This window comes from Dioscorea cayenensis, chromosome 11 (genome assembly GCF_009730915.1).
Source record: "Dioscorea cayenensis subsp. rotundata cultivar TDr96_F1 chromosome 11, TDr96_F1_v2_PseudoChromosome.rev07_lg8_w22 25.fasta, whole genome shotgun sequence".
Taxonomy (NCBI): Eukaryota; Viridiplantae; Streptophyta; class Magnoliopsida; order Dioscoreales; family Dioscoreaceae; genus Dioscorea; species Dioscorea cayenensis.
This window is the reverse complement of record NC_052481.1, coordinates 6,947,765-6,967,178: the sequence shown is the minus strand read 5'-3', so window position 1 is coordinate 6,967,178 and position 19,414 is coordinate 6,947,765. Positions and strand designations below refer to the sequence as shown.

The 19,414-nt window shown below is 42.7% G+C and overlaps 1 non-coding gene across 1 annotated transcript; it reads right to left on the bottom strand.

The window, feature by feature from the left end:
* Window positions 1-5,643: 5,643 nt before the first annotated feature.
* LOC120272837 lies at window positions 5,644-5,750 on the bottom strand. Its single transcript, XR_005540372.1, has one exon. It is a non-coding gene; the product is annotated as a small nucleolar RNA R71 (small nucleolar RNA).
* Between the last annotated feature and the right edge of the window lie 13,664 nt (window positions 5,751-19,414).

Below are 19,414 nucleotides of genomic sequence, written 5' to 3'. Positions count from 1 at the left end.
GAACACTTCGCATTCTTATCACACAAGCACTTATCAAACTCCCTCACACTTAAAGCATTTGCTTGTCCTCAAGCAAAAAATAAAACATTGTATGCATAGATGAAGGAAATATTGGATGTGCTTGGCCTTAGGTTCACCAAAGCATGCAAAGAGAGCATTCTACAAGTAAGGGAAATTTCAACAGTAAATAAGTAAAATCAATGCTCTAGCTAAAAACTTGAATAAAAAAGGACAACAAACCCAAAATCGTGTAAGTGTGTGAACTCACTCAAGTCAAGCCAAAGTATACTCCACAAAGTTCTACGTAAAAGGGACTTATTTATCTACAAAAGGTAACAAAAATTCAAAAAGGGTAGTAGCTTCATACATCCTCTAAGGTAGCACTTTCCAAAGCGTCCGCTAATGTGGCTTTCACACTTTTGAGGTGGTGGCTCTTCCTACCGGGGTGATAGCTTTCATGCATCCCATGAGATAGCTCTTTCTCTCATTAGGGCATAACTAGTATCTGACTTATGAGAGTAGCTTCATACATCATAGGTGATAGCTCTTCCCACCCAACAAGCACAACTAAACAACAAAACTATTTTGTTCTTTCTTTTCCTTTTTCCATTTTTTTCAGCAAAATAACATAAGAAAAAAAACTAAAACTAGTCCCTTTATTATCAAACTTGAGTTTCCAAAAGAATTTAAATAGTGAGTAGTGCACAAGTGTCAATCAGGCCATGAACTCTGTGTGGTTCGCGATCTGTGCCACATCCTGCTGTAATATCCTTACAACACTCTCGAGCCTCTCAAAAGCATCATGGGCTCGAGTCGGAGAGAAAATCGGCATTGGTGGGGGCTCGTGCGCTGGAAGGGTCGCCTCTGTCTGATCTCGTTCCACCTGTGGTTCTAAAGCTGGCTGAGACCCCTTTGTTGCGGCTTTCTCAGACACAAATGGCTCTGGTAGGGGCATGTTCAACACATAAACACCATCCGGATATTTCCTGATCATACCCATGAGCCTCATTGTCTCTAACCCGAGAGGTGTTGGTATTATTGTTTTCTCTGTCCCTCTAATCGTATCTCGTAGGCCCATCCCAAGGATGAGTCTAGTGATGTATGGACCTAAGAAAATGACACCAAGCCCGGGGTAATGTCCCTGATGCCTCAGATACTCCGCTAAATATAAAAGTTCCTGCTTGCTAAGGACTCCTGTGCTGTCACCGCGACCGTTCACTGATCTACTCAGGATGGCGTGAAGATATCTGTAACTAGTTCTAGAAAGACACATAGCCTTGGACACTCCTGGTTCATACCGACCCTGACCACATAGTATTCTATAGGCCTTTTGGGGAGTGAAGCTTCCACAATAGTCAGTCGGCATCTCATCATACTCCTCTGTCTTAGTGAACTCCTCATCATATAACCCAAGTCGAACGGAAAACTGTGTGAGGCTCATACTATAATTTTGCCCAAAAGTTCTGAACTAAATGGTATCGACGCTATCAAAATCAGCATAAGAGCGGTTAAACTCAAATGAGGCGAGTACCGCTAATGTGAGCAGGCGGATAGTTGGGTCACGAATAATCAATAGCTTGCGCCAACTACCTACTGATAGTAATTCCTCGACCTCATCGGCCATGTCGTCTGCTCGCTCCACTTCCCTAAATGAGCTCACATTCGGGATTCATGTTTGACCAAACTTAACCTTCGCTAGTCGCTCAAATCGAGTGTGATGCTCAGGAAGGGTAAATTCCATTCTTTCCAGTTCAGGAGTAGGCTCTCTTGGACACTTACTGACACATCCAAATATGCGTGCAAACCGCAAGTGCACGGGTGTCGAAGTAATAATTACCCCGGTGAGTGGGTAGTCGAATCAACAGGGAACGGAAGTATTAGTATTAACCAATTCTTGGTTATCTAGTCGAAATCAATGGATGTGATAAAATGAACTAATTGCAAGAGAATTAATAAGCAAGCAAACGAGCAAGAAAACAAGTAAAGGAGATTTCAATCAATAAAGATGAGGTACCTGGACAATGCTCCCCCTAGGATCTAACATGAAGCTCATAATTCACTAAATGCTTCTAAACCGAGTCTAATGAGTCGAGGTAATCCAAGAACAACCGGCCCTTGCCTCCAAGCCACTGGTACTAGTCCCCTACAAGGTCCCGGCGGAGAAATCACTCAATCTCAACACCTCACACCCCATATGACCACAATATCCTCTAGGGACACCTAAGAGTGAAACCGATTCCTAAAGAGATCCAACCCTAATTCCCGGCGAAGGATCTCTAACCCCCTACAAGGTCCCGGTGGAGAAATCTCTCAATCTCACGCCTCACACCAAATATGGTTGCATAGAGTTTAGGGAATACGGAGAGAGGAAACACTCAATCGGAAGGGAAAGGGGACACTCCACTATCTCATGACTCACCCTCTCAACCCTCTTTAACCTTGAAGTTCTAACTCTAATTGAGACCTCTCTCACATCAAAGTAACAAATCATGCAAATCCAATCAACCACAAGGATTAATTAAACAAGCAAGCAATGGGAATACAAGATTAAAACTCAAATCAACTCGGATTGAATAGAAACATAAAGCAAATCATTACAAAAACATAGATCCTAGGGTTCGCATGCCCAAATACCTACTAAGGTTTAGCCCTCCATGGAGCAAGTTACAAAACAATGATTATTACAATGAAAAGCAATGAAAACCATGAAATAAAACCCCCTTAAATTCGTGATGATGGCCTTGATGGGTCGCCCAACGTCTTGAAGAATCCTTCTCCGAAGCTAGGTCGCCGAAGGCTCCCTCTATGCTATGACGGAGAGAAGATCGATGAAAGTTGGTGATGGATGCCCCCAATATCGCCAAAGACCTCCTCCAAAACCCTAGCTGCCTTGCCTTCAAAGTGCTCGCGAAAACCCTCGCCAAAAGTCCCTCCAAAATAGGGCAAACGGCCTATTTAAAGCCCAAAACCACGCCTGTCACGTGACCTCACGCACCCGTGTGGATTTTCCACGCGGTCACGTGGGCTGTAGGAATTTCCACGCGGGGCGTGTGAACAGTAATTTACTACAGTGCTGCTACAGTGATCCCAACACTCTTCTCTTGAGGCCACATGCCCGGGCACAAGTCCACGTGGTAGGCTATAAACTTTTCTTCATCGACATATCTTTGAGAGGTCTTGCAATCTTCACAATGAGAAGGAACATGAAGATGTGGCTGACTTTGTGCCCTTCCAACTAGTGAATTGACTTGAATCTTCTTGGAAGTTGGCACACATCTCCATGTTTATGAACTCATCTCTTGCTTGGTCCTTGAATTGAATAAGAACTCCCAACATTGTGTCTTTATAGCCTATCTTTGCTTCCTTTTTACTATTTAAGGCATTCACAACCTATATGCATAAAAGAACACCAAATACACAATATGAGACAAAAACTATGGTAAAAATGATGCTCAATGCATGTAAAACATATATAAAAATATGTCTACTCAAGCACTTACCACTTACCAACTGTTCTTTTCGATCTAGGGGGCCATACCTGCATATATTGGAAAGGAGATCGATCAGATTCATAAATAGTCTAATACTGCAGGATTCCACACGGTCGTGTGAAAATTCTACACGCCTGTGTGGATTCACGGGGTATGAAAACCGCACGGCCCCTGTGAGGAAAACCCACGAATACCCCTCTCCCTCACTTCCAGAGCTCATTAAAAACATATCACAACCATTTTAGCATGAAACCGAGGCACATTTGCCAGTTTAAATGAAGAAGATCGAATAGAATCAAATAAGGGTGTCCTCAAGATAAAATAAGGGTTTACCGATGAGATGAAACTAAAATCTTTGAAATCGGCAAGAATCTCAAATTATCGACTCAAAATCAACGCTGGGAGGCTGGGAGAATGCTGGAGAGTGTTTTCCAAGCGGTTGAAGATGTGCTAAGGTGAGAGGCTTATAAGATTTATAAAGAAGGGATACAGCTTTATGATGCCTGCATATCCACACGGGCATGCCAAAATTATGCACGCCCATGTGCCTTTACACGAGAGACTCACAGGGGCAGACGCACGCTGATAAGTGCTTGTGCGATATGAATACGAAGCGTTCATTCCTTATGTTGAGCATTACTTTTCTTGGGTTTTTACACTAATATGTGTGTTTTTATGTTACTTTTATGGAGGTAGGAATGTGAGGCCGTGTATGAACATTTCTCCTAGAGTGACACTAGGGTTTAGAGTTCTTATTGGTAACCTTGTGAGTGAGTGACACACCACTAGCGTTAGACAAAAGCTAGGTTGGAGAGGGTTGAGAGGATGAGTCGAGAGGTACAGGAGCGTCCCCATTCCCCTCCGACGTGATAGGTTCTACCTCCGTTCCTCGAGTTCTTTGCGGTCATAATAGAGTGAATGGTTTAAAGGATGAACTTCCGCTAGGGCTTAGTTGCGCGTGCAACAGAGTGAAGCGTTGAGGTGATCTTAGTATCTAGGGCTCAATTGTGGTTAGGGACCTTCCACCTGGACCAAAGGGGTAGGTCTATAATTAGGAAGAGATTTATCATTTGGAATCCCTAGAGCTCATTTCTACTCTGAGACATGTATAGAGTTAGGCATAGTTGACCTTAGATTTGGGACTATGTAATTAAGGATTTTCACGACTCACCATTGCATTGATTAGGAGGCATAATAGAGGGTTCTTGTACTTGAAACAATTATCCTAGGCGGAGCATTATCCGGGTAACCCATCTTTATCGATTGCCGTATCCCCTTCTTTACTTTTGCTCTCTTACTTGTTGCTTTTATTGTTGAGAATTGAATCATTGTCACACTCATCATCATTGATCTTTCACATAGTTAAGAATCGAATTAAGTATTTTTATTCCCTACTCCCGGTAGATTCGATACCCGCTCACCCGTGATTATTACTTCGACAAACCCGTGCACTTGCGGGATATACGCAAGGGGACCTTGTCAAGTTTTTGGCGCCGTTACCGGGGAATAGGCGTTTAGAGATACTTTGCAGTTTGTTTTCTTAGCTATTTCACCATACATTCTATTTCATATCTTCTTATTCTATCATCGTTCTGATTTCTTTTTCTTTCTTTTTGGGTGTAGCTCCAGGTTATGACCTGAGGGAATCCCTCAATATTGATTGAAGGAGATCCCGAGCTTGAACGTACACTTAGAAGAAAAAGGAAAAGAGCCTGTGCAAGATCAGTCTAATCTAGCTAATTTGGAAACAGAAGAATCTGAAAACATGGCAGAACAGAATGAGCAACAGCGAACATTATCCGATTATGCCAGACCTTCAGTGTTGGGGACACAATCAAGTATTGTACGTCCCCCAATTATAGCTCAGAACTTTGAGCTAAAGCCGGCATTCATCCACATGTTGCAGCAGTCCGCACAATTTATTGGTTTGGCTGAAGATAAATGGGGTGACATAGAGAGCTTTCTTGAGATGTGTGATATGCTGAAGATAAATGGGGTGACAGATGATGCCATCAAATTGAGAGCCTTCCCATTTTCCCTAAAGGGGAGAGTGAAACAGTGGCTACACTCGTTACCTAGAGTATCAATTACCACGTGGGAGGAAATGGTGGAAGCTTTTCTAACCCGTTATTTCCCTCCCGGAAAATCAGCAAAGCTTAGGAACGAGATCTCATCCTTTGTTCAGTTGGAATTGCAGTCTCTATTTGAGACATGGGAAAGGTTCAAGGAGCTCCTGAGGAAGTGCTCGCAACACGGATTCCCGGAGTGGATGATTGTTCAAACCTTTTACAATTGTTTGAACCCAAGTACAAGGCAACTCTTGGATGCAGCAGTAGGAGGTACCTTAGGTAACAAGACCCCCGATGAGGCCCGTCAGTTGATTGAAGAAATGGGGTTAAACAGCTAACAATGGAATGCTAGGGAGAAGAAAAAGGTGGCCGGTCTCCATGAAATAGATGCGGTAACTGGCGGCTCAAGTGGAGGCCATGACTAATTTCACCGGTTGTGGTAGAGGTCATGCTCCCTCTGATTGCCCGATCTCTATTAGTGATGTTTCTTCGATGGAGAATGTTGATTTTGTAGGTAATGGCATGAGTCCCCAAGGAAACCCATATAGTAATACCTACAATCCGAGTTGGAAGAATCATCCCAATTTCTCATGGAGTAACCAAGGTCCACAAAAGGCCATGGGGCCACCGGGTTTCCAACAACAACAATAACAAGCCCCTCAGGTGGAAAACAGAGTCTAAGGTTTGGAAACCCGAATGACTGACTTAGAGAAGCACTTGGCTAGATTTGTGCAGTCTGCAAATACAAGGTTTGAATCAGTCGAGGCTACACTTCGCAACCACACCGCCTCTTTGCATAACCTTGAAAATCAGGTGGGTCAAATTACGAAGTCTCTCTCCAAAAAGCCACATGGAAGCTTACCAAGCAATACAGAGACCAACCCTAGAGAGCATGTGAAGGCGATCACTTTGAGAAGTGGTCGTGAGGTTGAAGGTAAGCTTCCGAGTGAGAAGCCAAAAGAACACGCACCCGAGGTTATAGAGGTGGAAGAGGGGAGTAGCAAAGAGAAAGAGGTGGTACCCCCACCTTTCAAGCCAAGAATACCTTATCCCGCTAGATTGAAAAATGACCAAGGGGATGAACAGTACAAGAAATTCCTGAGTTTGTTTAAGCAACTCCACATCAATATTCCTTTTGTTGAGGCATTGGCCCAAATGCTTAAGTATGCGAAGTTCTTGAAAGACTTGTTGACTAACAAGAGGAAGTTGAAGGAAAGTGCTTCAGTAATTCTAGATGATTCCTGCTCAGTGGTATTGCAAAAGAACATGCCGAACAAGAAGAAAGACCCGGGAAGCTTCATCATTCCGTGTAATATTTGCAATCTTGGTGAGGAAATGGCATTGGCGGACTCAGGGGCTGGTATCAACGTCATGCCATATACCTTCTTTCAAAAGCTAGGATTGGGCGAGCCTAGGCCTACTCGGATGACTTTGCAACTAGCGGATCAAACAGTGCGATATCCGAGAGGTATCATTGAAGACGTGCTTGTCAAGGTGGACAAGTATATTTTTCCGGTTGACTTTGTAGTGCTAGATGTCGATGAGGATGCGGATGTACCTTTGATACTTGGGAGACCGTTCTTACGGACTTCCAAAGCATTGATTGACATGGACGGTGGAGAGCTCACCTTGAGAGTTGGAGATGACAAGCTCACATACCGCCTTGCTGAGGCCATGCGGCATTCTCTCGATTTTGATGATACTTTATATTTTCTAGACACTACTGATGAGATTGTTGATGAATACATACAGGAGATGTTCAATCCGGATCGGTATGAAGGTTTGTTCGACCAAGAGGAGGGACATGAAGATGTAATGATGCTTGGATCGACGGAAGAAGTACCATCTACCCCGGGGATCTTGAAGAAAGTGCTTCAAAAAATGAAGAGGGTTAGGAGACGCCACTGGAAACACTCCAAGGTTGTTGGAGACGTATGTGAAACGAAGAAGTTGGACGTATCATTGTTAGGTGGTCTGAAGCCCGATAATACACCCTCTACTCTCAAGAGACTTTGCACATCATGCTTTCAAGCCATGGGTAAGAGGGCAACCTTCATCTATGAACCCCCCGTGAGGTAAGACAAGGTATGTCAAGCTTAGTGACATTAAACAAGTGCTTCTTGGGAGGCAACCCAAGTGTTTACTGTTTTCTTAGCTTTTAGTTTAGTTTGTTTCCATGAATAATTTGTTAAGTGTTGGTGTCTTGATTTTTAGATGCTTGTGCTGAGATTTCCTTGTGAACTTTGAATTTTAATCGTGTGTTTTCATGTGGAATTGGTGAAGTTTGGTCATTTGAGCTCTATTTCATGTTTTCACTGGTAAAAATTGCATAATAGAGCAGGCTTTGAGTGTGTAAACATGTTCAAAAATCTTCTGCAGAGCCTGTAGATTTTTCTAAGTCATCCAGAGAAAACACACGGGCGTGTGGAATTTCTGCACGCCCGTGGATTTGCATTGCGAGCTCATCCAGAGAAGGCACAGGGGTGTGCGGCTGCCCCTGTAAATGACCATGCGACTGTCACACGCCCATGGGTAATTTCCTGCAGAGTTTGGCAGATTATCCCGAGAGCACATAGGGGCGTGGACTCGCCCCTGTGGGCGACCTTGTCAACCACGCACGAGCGTTGGTAATTTCCACACGCTCGTGCGAAACTCTGCAGAGGAGTTCTCTCCATCCCGAGAAAACACAGGGGCGTGTGGCTGCCCCTGTGAGTTGGTCATGTGAATGTCCACGCCCGTACTGCATTTCCGCACTTGTGTGTATAACATTTGGTATTTTTCTCGGATGTCCAAAGAAGCCACAATGGCGTGCATGCGCCCCTGTGACTCTCTTGTAATGAAGCGCATGAGCGTGGGTAATTACCGCACGCCCGTGTGGATGCAAAGAACATCAAGGGTCGCGAGTTCTTTTTAAAAAAGATTAGTTTCTCTCCCTCTTCACGACTTTTATTCGTCTGAAAACACTCTCACATCATTCTTATGTTGAATGCGAAGCGTTCATTCCTTATGTTGAGCATTACTTTTCTTTGGATTTTACACTAATATGTGTGTTTTTATGTTACTTTTATGCAGGTAGGGTTGTGAGGCCGAGTATGAAAGAAAGAAGCCAATGTGGATTACAATGCACCGATTATGGAGGAAATCTTGCTAAGGTTCAAACGCGAAGACATAGGTCGATGTGAGATGCTAGAGTGTGTGCCAACCTCCTCGTATTTTAGTTTGGCACATCCATTTGGAGGGGGCACAAAGGCAGTCACACTCAAGCATTTTGACTTATGCACATAGAACAAGAGCTATACCAACGTGCCTAACATTGAAGAAGCAAGTGATCCACGACGTGAACGTGTGCCCGTTTGCGTTACTCCGATGAAAGTATGGATTCAGGAAGCTATTCAGGCCGGATACTGTAGCAGCACTGTTCACAGCCGGCCGAGAAAATAGGAGTTCAGAGGATCCACACGGGCGTGTGGAAATTATCCACGCCCGTGTGAAAATTCCGCACGGGCGCGTGAAGCATCCACGCCCGTGTAGTCGCTCGATTCCAGCCCTATTTAAAGCCGAATCAACCCCGATATTAGTATTCTTTTCTCCATCTTTTCCCCAACTTGGGAGAGGGCTTCGGCTAGGGTTTTGAGGGGTATTGGCCAAGGTTTTGAAGAGGTTCTACGGCTCCGACATCGTCATTCCTGAGGAAGAAGGTTGGTAGGGGAGCTTCCGTCGAGGCGTATCCTATACCAGACGAGGGAATCCTTGGGCGACCAGTAGAGTACTTTCCACAAGACCACCGACACGACTATCGACGGAGTTTCTTTATGGATTCATTGCTTTTACATTCTATTTCTTTGATTGTACTTAGCTCCACGGAGAGCTAAACCCCTAGTGGGTACTTGGGTATTTGTGAACCCGAGGATGTATTTGTTTCTTTGAATCTCTTTATTATACTTTCAATAAATTGATCTTTATTGTGAGTTCCAACCTTGAATGCTTGATTGTATGAACATTTCCCCTAGAGTGACACTAGGGTTAAGAGTTCTTGTTGGTAATATTGTGAGTGAGTGACACACCACGAGCGTTAGACAAAGCTAGGTTGGAGAGGGTTGAGAGGGTGAGTCGAGAGGTACAGGAGCGTCCCCTTTCCCCTCCGACGTGATAGGTTCTACCTCCATTCCTCATGTTCTTCGCGGTCATAATAGAGTGAATGGTCTAAGGGATGAACTTCCACTAGGGCTTAGTTGCGCGTGCAATGGAGTGAAACGTTGAGATGATCTTAGTATCTAGGGCTCAATTGTGGTTAGGGACCTTCCACCTGGACCAAAGGGTTAGGTCTATAATTAGGAAGAGATTTATCACTTGGAATCCCTAGAGCTCATTGTAACTCTATGCGAGTGCGAGGTGTTGAGATTGTTCGATTTCTCCTCCAGGACATGTATAGACTTAGGCATAGTTAACCTTAGATTTGGGACTATGTAATTAAGGATTTCCACGACTCACCATTGCATTGATTAGGAAGCATAATAGAGGGTTCTTGCACTTGAAACAATTATCCTAGGCGGAGCATTATCCGGGTAACCCATCTTTATCGATTGCCGTATCCCCTTTTTTACTTTTGCTCTCTTACTTGTTGCTTTTATTGTTGAGAATTGAATCATTGTCACACTCATCATCATTGATCTTTCACATAGCTAAGAATCGAATTAAGTATTTTTATTCCCTACTCCCTGTGGATTCGATACCCGCTCACCCGGGAATATTACTTCGACAAACCCGTGCACTTGCGGGATATACGCAAGGGGACCTTGTCACACGCCCCTGTACGCTCTCGGGAAAACACTCAACCTCTCTGAACGCAACCGTATGAGCGTGTGCAAATTACTCAAGCTCGTGCGCCCAACCCATAGGAGCAGCCGCACGCCCCTGTGGCTTCTCTGTCTAACCGAGAGGAATCTCTAAGGGGTCGTTTGGTTCGCGGTAATGTAGAAAGATTAACACGTGTTACGTGGTAATCTGAAAATATTACCACGTTTGGCATTACACAAGTGGTAATCTAGATGGTAATATCACATTACCAACTTATAAATATTACCAAGAAAGTGGTAATCCCGTTACCACCAAATTTGGTGTCTATCTTGGATTACCGTGGTAATCTTATAACTTTGTATATTTTAAGAAATAGATTACCATGACAACCAAACACAGTAATGAATTATTCCCGGTAATAAGAGTTTCCAACCAAACATGGTTATATTAAATTACCACAATATTCCCAACCATATAACATTCCCACTCATATTACCATGGTAATCTCGTTACGTAGTAATATGTCATTACCACGAACCAAACGGCCCCTAAGTGTTTTGTAACCCCGTGCTGAATTTCTGCATGGGCGTGGACATTCATAGGCCCAACCCACATGGGTGACCACATGCTCCTTTGTCTTCTCAGGATGGAGAGAGCTCGTCTGCAGAGATCAGCGAGGGTGTGCGAAAAATTCCCACGCCCATGTGTTTTTCACAGGGTTGACCACAGGGACGAGTCCATGCTCCTGTGTACTCTCGGGATAATTTGCCAAGTCTCTGCAGGAAAACGCACGCCTCCGCAGAAGTTACCCATGGGCGTGCGAAAATCAGAAGGTCGCTCACAGGGTTGAGCCCACACCCTTGTGCCTTCTTTGGACGTGGTCGCAATTCAATTCCACGGCCGTGCGGAAATTTCACACGCCAGTGTGTCTTCTCTGGATGACTTAGAAAACTCGGCAGGATCTGCAGAAATTTTCTGGACATGTTTACACATTCAGAGCCTGTCCTTTTATGCAAAATACACAAGCGGAAAAAATAAAAGACAAGCTCAAGAGACTAAAACTTCACCAAATCCACATGAATACACATGATGGCATCAAAATCTACAATACAATACGCAGCAGAAGCATTTAAAAATCAAGACACCAATACTCAACAAGTTACTCATGCAAAAATTAAACTATCAACTAATAAAAACAGTAAATACTTGGGTTACCTCCCAAGAAGCTCTTCTTTAACGTCACTAAGCTTGACGTACCTCGTCTTACCTAACGGGGGTTCGTGAAGGAAGAATACTTCCTTATCGGCATTACTAACCTCTCCTCTATAGTACGGTTTTAGCCTGTGTCCGTTTACCTTAAATGTACCCTTCTCCGGATGGGTAATCTCAACAGCCCCATGAGGTGAAACTTCGGTCACTGTATAAGGGCCAAACCATCTAGACATGATCTTCCCCGAAAATAACTGTAGATGAGAATTGAATAGCAACACCTAATCACCCACTTTGAACTCCTCCGGATTTTTAATATGCTTGTCATGCCATTTCTGAATTCTTTCCTTATAAATCCTTGTATTCTCATATGCTTTAATCCTCCATTCATCTTGTTTATTAAGATGTATCATTCTTTGTTCCCCCGACTTGCACAAGTCAAAATTCATGGCCTTGATTGCCCAATATGCTATATGCTCCAACTCCACAGGCAGGTGACAGGATTTTTCATAAACAAAATTATAGGGAGTGGTCCCTATTGGTGTTTCGTGCGCTCTTCTATGAGCCCAAAGTGTGTCATCTAACCATTCCATCCAATCCTGCTTTCCTTGTTCCACAGACTTGGTAAAGATCCTCTTGAGCTCCATGTTTGTGACTTCCACTTGACCACTCATTTGTGGGTGATAGGGGATAGCAAGACGATGATGCACCCCATTGCGCTTCAACACTTTCGCGAGTTGTGAATTGCAAAAATTAGTCCCTCGATCGCTTATGATGATTTGTGGGGTTCCAAACCAAACAAACAACCTCTTTAGAAATTTTACTACCGTTCTAGCATCATTGGTTGGAAGGGTTTGAGCTTCCACCCATTTAGAAACATAATCAACCTCCACTAAGATGTATTAATTACCATTAGGCTTCGGGAATGGTCCCATGAAGTCAATTCCCCACACATCAAACACCTCACAAAATTGAATCGGATTTTGAGGCATCTCATCTCTTCGCCATAGGTTTCCAGCCCTCTAACAATTGTCACATTGAAGAACAAACTGATGGGTATCCTGGAATAAAGTCGGCCAATAAAACTCGGTGGCCAGAACTTTCTCAGCGGTTCTGCTCGAAGCATAATGCCACCCAAGGGGACCCGAATGACAATGTGCAATAATGCTCCAACCTTCCTCCCTAGATACACATCTTCGAACCACATGGTCGGCACAAATACGGAACAAGTAAGGATCATCCCAAAAGTAGTTCTTTAAGTTGCTAAAAAACTTTTTCTTCTGCTGAAAACTGAGGCCTTGCTTCAATACCTTTCCCGACAAATAGTTTACAAAATTTGCGAACCATGGAGTATCCTCTGACTCTGACTCTTGTATTGCATACAAATATTCTTCAGGGAAAAAATCACTGATCTCCTTGCTTGTCGGTTCTTGCCCCTCACACCCTTCTAATCTTGAAAGATAATCCACAACCACATTTTCAGTTCCCCTCTTGTCTTTTATTTCCATATAGAATTCTTGTAACAATAAAATCCACCAAATCAATCTTAGTTTCACGTCAGCTTTGTTCATTAGATAACGGAGTATTGAGTGATATGTGAATATTGTCATCCTCGATGGAATGAGGTACGGTCAGAACTTGTCAAAAGCGAACACCACCGCCAATAATTCTTTTTCGGTAGTTGTATAATTCTCCTGAGCACTTGTGAGATTCTTGCTAGCATAATAAATCGGACGGAACTGCTTGTCTTTCCTTTGTCTCAAAACTGCTCCCACAGTGTAATCACTTACATCACACATGAGCTCAAAGGGTTCATTCCAATCTGGTATTGTCAGAATTGGTGCTTGCACTAATCTTTCCTTCAACAAATTGAATGCACTTAGACAATCATCCCCAAAGTTGAAAGGGGCATCTTTTTCTAGGAGTTTAGTCAACGGATGCGTGAACTTCGAGAAGTCCTTGATAAACCTTCTGTAAAACCCTGCATGCCCTAAGAAACTGCGGACCCATTTTACATTTGTAGGTGGAGGAAGCTTTTCGATCACCTCCATCTTTACCTTATCCACCTCCAATCCTAATTCAGAAATCTTATGTCCAAGGACAATGCCTTCTTGGACCAAGAAGTGACACTTCTCCCAATTGATGATGAGGTTCGTTTCTTCACATCTCACTAGCACTCTCTCCAAATTCTTTAAACATTTGTCAAAAGAGTCTCCAAATACTGAAAAATCATCCATGAATACCTCCATAATGTCTTCTAGTGGATCATCAAAAATGGCTGTCATACAGCGTTGGAATGTGGCTGGTGCATTACACAACCCAAAAGGCATTCTTCTGTAAGCAAAGGTATCGTAAGGCCAAGTAAATGTGCTCTTCTCCTGATCTTCTGGAGCTATAGGGATTTGAAAATATCCCAATATGCCATCAAGGAAACAATAAAATTGATACCCTGCGAAACGTTCCAACATTTGATCGATAAATGGCAGTGGGAAATGATTTTTTCGAGTGCCGTCATTTAAGCTTCTATAATCGATGCAAACTCGCCATCCTGTAACTCTCCAGGTCAGAATCAACTCATTCTTTTCATTCATCACAACTGGCACCCCCCTTTTTTCGGAACCACTTGAGTTGGATTCACCCATGCACTATCGGATATGGGATAAATAATCCCTCCATCTAGGAGCTTCACTACTTCTGCTTTGATGACTTCCTTCATGTTTGGATTTAGTTTTCACTGTGGTTAGCTTACAAATTTGTAATCATCTTCCATTAAGATTTTATGGGTGCAAAATGATGGATTTATGCCCCTGATGTTTGAAATATTCCACGCAATAGCCGACTTATGGTTTTTCAACATGCTAACAAGCTTATCCTTTTGCTCCATAGACAAGTTCGAAGCTACAATCACCGGAAGTTTAGATTCTTCCATCAAGAAGGCATACTCCAAGTGTGCTGGCAAGGTCTTAAGCTCTAGGGTTGGTGGTTCATCAATTCATGGACGCAACCTACTCTCCTTTAACCTATGAATTTCCTCAAACTTGTTCATTTCGTGCTCAAATTCATTCTTACCTTCTTCCACTTGTGAATGTATTTCTGTATGGTTTTCAATGACTATCGATGCATTAAATCAAAAAATCTCCCCTACTTACAATGACACACCCATAGAGAAAAGTTCCTGCCTTTGTTCATGATAAGATGAGTCAAACTGATCGAGGACTTTCTCTAGACTTTCTTCTACGTGATCACTCATCGATGCCAATGCAGATCTCTCAAACTGATCTAGCACACTATTTAGTTCACAGCCCCGCTCTTGAATTCTGGCAATGTACTCTTTAACTGATTCTTCCACAAAATGTTGAATAGTATTTGGCTCTTGCAAAAAGTAGCACGGTGTGTCCTGTACTGCAAACACTTGAACTTTCTGCTTCACATTTTCAACCATTCCTGTGATAGTTTCGAATAACTCGGGTATGTCAATCATTTTTGTGTAATCAAGGAAAAAGAAAACAAATCAGAATGATGATAGAAAAGAAGATGTGAAATAGAATGAATAAATGAATAGCTAAGAAAACAAAATGCAAAGTATCTCTAAATCTTATTCCTCGGCAACGGCGCAAAAAACTTGATAATGCCCTTTACGTATGTCCCGCAAGTGCGCGGGTTTGTTGAAGTAATCAAATCCCAGGTGAGTGGATATTGTATCCACAGGAAGTAGGGAGTAAAAATACTTAAATTGTTTCTTAACTAAGCAAAATATGAATAGTGATTTGTGTGAGAAGATGTAATGCAAACAAAAGTAAAAGAGACAAGAGAGAGAACACAAGTAAAGAAGAGGTAAGGCAATCAATATAACTACGGTACTCGGATATTGATCTGCCTAGGACAATCGTTTCAAGTGCAAAAACCCTCTATTATGCTTCCTAACTAATGCATTAATGAGTTGTGGAGATCCTTTAATACATGGTCCCAAATCTAAGGTCAATCATGCCTAACCCTGTACATGTCTCGGAGGAGAAATTGAACAATCTCTCAACCTCGCACTCGTATAGAATTGCAATTAGTTCTAAGGATTCCAAATGATAAATCATTTTCCTATGTGTAGACCTAACTCTTTGGTCCAGGCGGAAGGTCCCTAGCCACAATTAAGCCCTATATGCTAAAATTACTTCAACGATTCACTCCATTGCACTCGCAACTAAGCCCCAGTGGAAGGTCATCCCTTAGCGTATTCACTCTACTATGACCGCAAAGAACTCGAGGAATTGGAGGTAGAATAAATCACACCAGAGGAGAAAGGAGACGCTATGCTACCTCTCGAATCACTTTAACCCTAGGATGTATTTGTTTCATGAACCTTTTATAGAGTGAAGGATTAAGGGATGAACTACGCTGGGGCTTAGTTGCGTGAGCAAAAGAGTGAAGCGTTGAAGTGATTTTAACACTTGCGGCTTAATTGTAACTAGGGGTCTTTCGCCTGGACCAAAGGGTTATATCTACATATAGGAATAGGGTTTATCACTTGGAATCCCTAGAGCTTCTTGCAACTTTACACAGTGTGAGGTGTTGAGACTACTTGATTTCTCCGCTGGGTCATAGTGTAGAGTTAGTCACAGTTGACCTTAGGTTTGGGACCGTGTATTTAAGGATGTCCACGACTTATTAAGCATTAGTTACGAACCATAATTGTTGGTTTTGCACTTAAAGCAATAATCATAGGAGAAACACTATCTGAGTACCCAATTTTTATCGATTGACTTTCATCTCATTCTATTATGCCTCTTTTTTTATTTTCTTTAGTTTGTTTGCATCGATCTTTATCCACACCATTATTGTTTCATCTCTAATTTGTTAAGTAGCAAACTTGGTGTTTCTATTCCTAATTCCCTATGGATATGATACCCCACTCACGTGCGATTTATTACTTCAACAAACCCATGCACTTGTGGGACACACGCATAGGGTTATGTCACCTAGTCATAATTAAGTCCCAGCACTAAGGATTACTTTAACGGTTCACTCTGTTGCTTACGCAACTAAGCCCCAGTAGAGTTCATCTCTTAGCATTTCACCCTATTGCGACCGCAAAGAACTCTTAGAAAACATAGGTTGGATAAATAACACCGGAGGGCAAAGGGGACATCCGTTACCTCTCAACTCACCCTCTCGATCCTCTCCAATCTTGCTTAGTCTAATCCTCATGGTGTGTCACTCACTCACAAGGATTACCAATGTTGATTCTCAACCATAGTGTCACTCTAAGGAAAAATCAATTCAACAAGTATTCAAGATTGGAACTCAATTAAAGACATCAATTAAAGAAACATATTGAAAGATCAATGAAACAAAAGCATCCTAGGGTTTACAAGTCCAAGTACTCACTAAGGGTTTAGCTCTCCATGGAGCAAGATACAATCAATAATGAAATCGAATGTAAAAACATGCAATCCATAAGTAAAACCCCCACGTATTCCATGTCGATGGTCTTGCGGAGTGGCCTCACTTCTCCAAGGGTTCCCTCATGAAGCTTAGGGCACACCTTGCCGAATCGATGCCGATGAAAGCCATAGAACCACTCCAAAAGCCTTACCAAACCCTAGCCCCGAGTGCCTCCATAGATGGGGGAAAAATAGAAAAAGGATTGGAAAAAGAATCCTTAAAACGTCATTAGTCACGGCTTTAAATAGGCTATAATCGGGCATTGACATGAGTGTGTGGAATTTCCACATGCCCGCGTGAATTTTTGGAACTTCAGTTTTCTACGAGCTATGAACAGTAACTGCTGCAGTACTTGATGGAGATCTTACTAGCCTTGCACAAGTCAGAACAAGCGAATGTGACTGTCTTTGTGCCCCTCTAAACCATGTATTCACTTGACCACAGTAGAGGTTGGCATACAATCACGTGTCTTTGAGCACAACTTGTGTCTTCGCGTTTGTTAACTCCAAGATTTCATCAACAAAGAGCATCCACGATCTACTTTTGGTTTCTTTCTTTTATAATTGACTCCACAACCCTACATGCACAAAAAAACACAAATACGCATGTATAAACGATAAAATCTAAGAAAAGTAATGCTCAATGCAAGAACAGAATGCTTCCTATTACTATTACACAAGCACTTATCACATGCCTTATACTTTCTTTCAGAAACTAGGCTTGGGAGAGCCTAGGCCCACTCCGATGACACTTCAATTGGCGGATTGAACAGTTAGGCATCCGAGGAGCATCATTGAAGATGTACTTGTGAAAGTTAACAGGTACATATTTCCTATGGACTTTGTGGTGTTGGATGTTGATGAGGATGCCGAGGTTCCATTGATACTTGGGAGGCCGTTATTGCGCACTTCCAAGGCTCTCATTGACAAGGATGGCGGGGAGTTAAAATTATGAGTTGGTGATGACAAGTTGACATACCGCCTCGACGTAGCCATGCCACATTCTCTTGACTTTGATGATACTCTATATTTCTTTGATACTAATGATGATTTAATTGATGAATATGTGCAGGAAATGATGTATCTGGATCCGTTTGAGGGCTTGCTCGGTCAAGAGGTGGAGAACGAAGAAGTCTTATCACTTAGTCTGGAGGATAAGGTGCAACCTACCCCGGAGATCATAAAGGGTATGGTCCAAAAGATGAAGCGAGCAAGGAGACGCCACAAGAAGTGCCCCAAGGCTAATGGGATGTGCAAGACGAACCTCTGTGTGGTAACAAGCCAGATAACTCCCCCTCTACCTTGAAAATATTATGTTCATCATGCTTTCAGGTTGTCGGTAAGAGGGAAACCTTAATTTATGAGCCCTCGTAATGTAAGAAGAGGTATGTCAAGTTTAGTAATGTTAAACAAGTGCTTCTTGGGAGGCAATTCAAGTCTTTAATGTTTTTCTAGGTTTTAGTTTAGTACTTGCATGAATAAAAGCTTTACTGTTGGTGTCTTAAGCTTTTACGTGCTTTTGCTGTGTTTTTTCATGGATTATTGGTGTTTTCGTGTGCTTAACTAATAAGTGCCTATGTACTAAGAATACGAAGAATTCTTTTCTTACGATGAGCATTACTTTTATCAGATTTTAGCGCTAGTACATGTGCTTTTATGTAATTTCGTGCATGAAGGGTTGTGAAGCCAAATATGAAAGAAAGAAGCCAAAGTGGATTGCGATTGCACTTTGTTGATGAAGTCTTGGAGTGAACAAATGTGAAGACACATGTTGTGATAGAAGATACGTGAATGTGTGCCAACCTCCATGTGCCCAAGAAATTACAATGCTTTGGAGGGGTAAAAAGACAGTCACATTTGCGTATCCTGACTTGTGCAATGATAGCAAGATCTTCACCAATGAGACCTTTTATTGAAGAAGTGATGTGATCTACGGCATAGACATTTGCCCGTTTATGTTGCCTCGATGAAAAGTATGGATTCAGGACTATTTCGGCGGAGTACTATAGCAGGTTACTGTAGTTAATCAATGTAGCAATTTAATGTAGTAGTTACTGTTCACAGCCCGAAAAAAAGCAGATTTCCTAAAATCCACACGGGTGTGTGGAAATTCCACAGGTCCGTGTGGATGGCCGATTCCAGCTGTTTATATAGCCGTGACTTGTACCAATTTGGGGATCAATCTTTCATCCTTTCTTCCATCTTTTCTCCAACTTTTGGGAGTCCCGCGGCTAGGGTTTAGAGAGGCTTTGACAAGTTTTTTTAGAGTGGTCCTACGGCTTCAACACCGCATTTCTCTTGGAAGATAGTTATCGGGGGAGCTTTCGTCGGCACCGATTCGGCAAGGTGTGCCTTAGGCTTGACAAGGGGACCTTTGGAGAGGACGAGGCTACTCCACAAGACCATCGACACG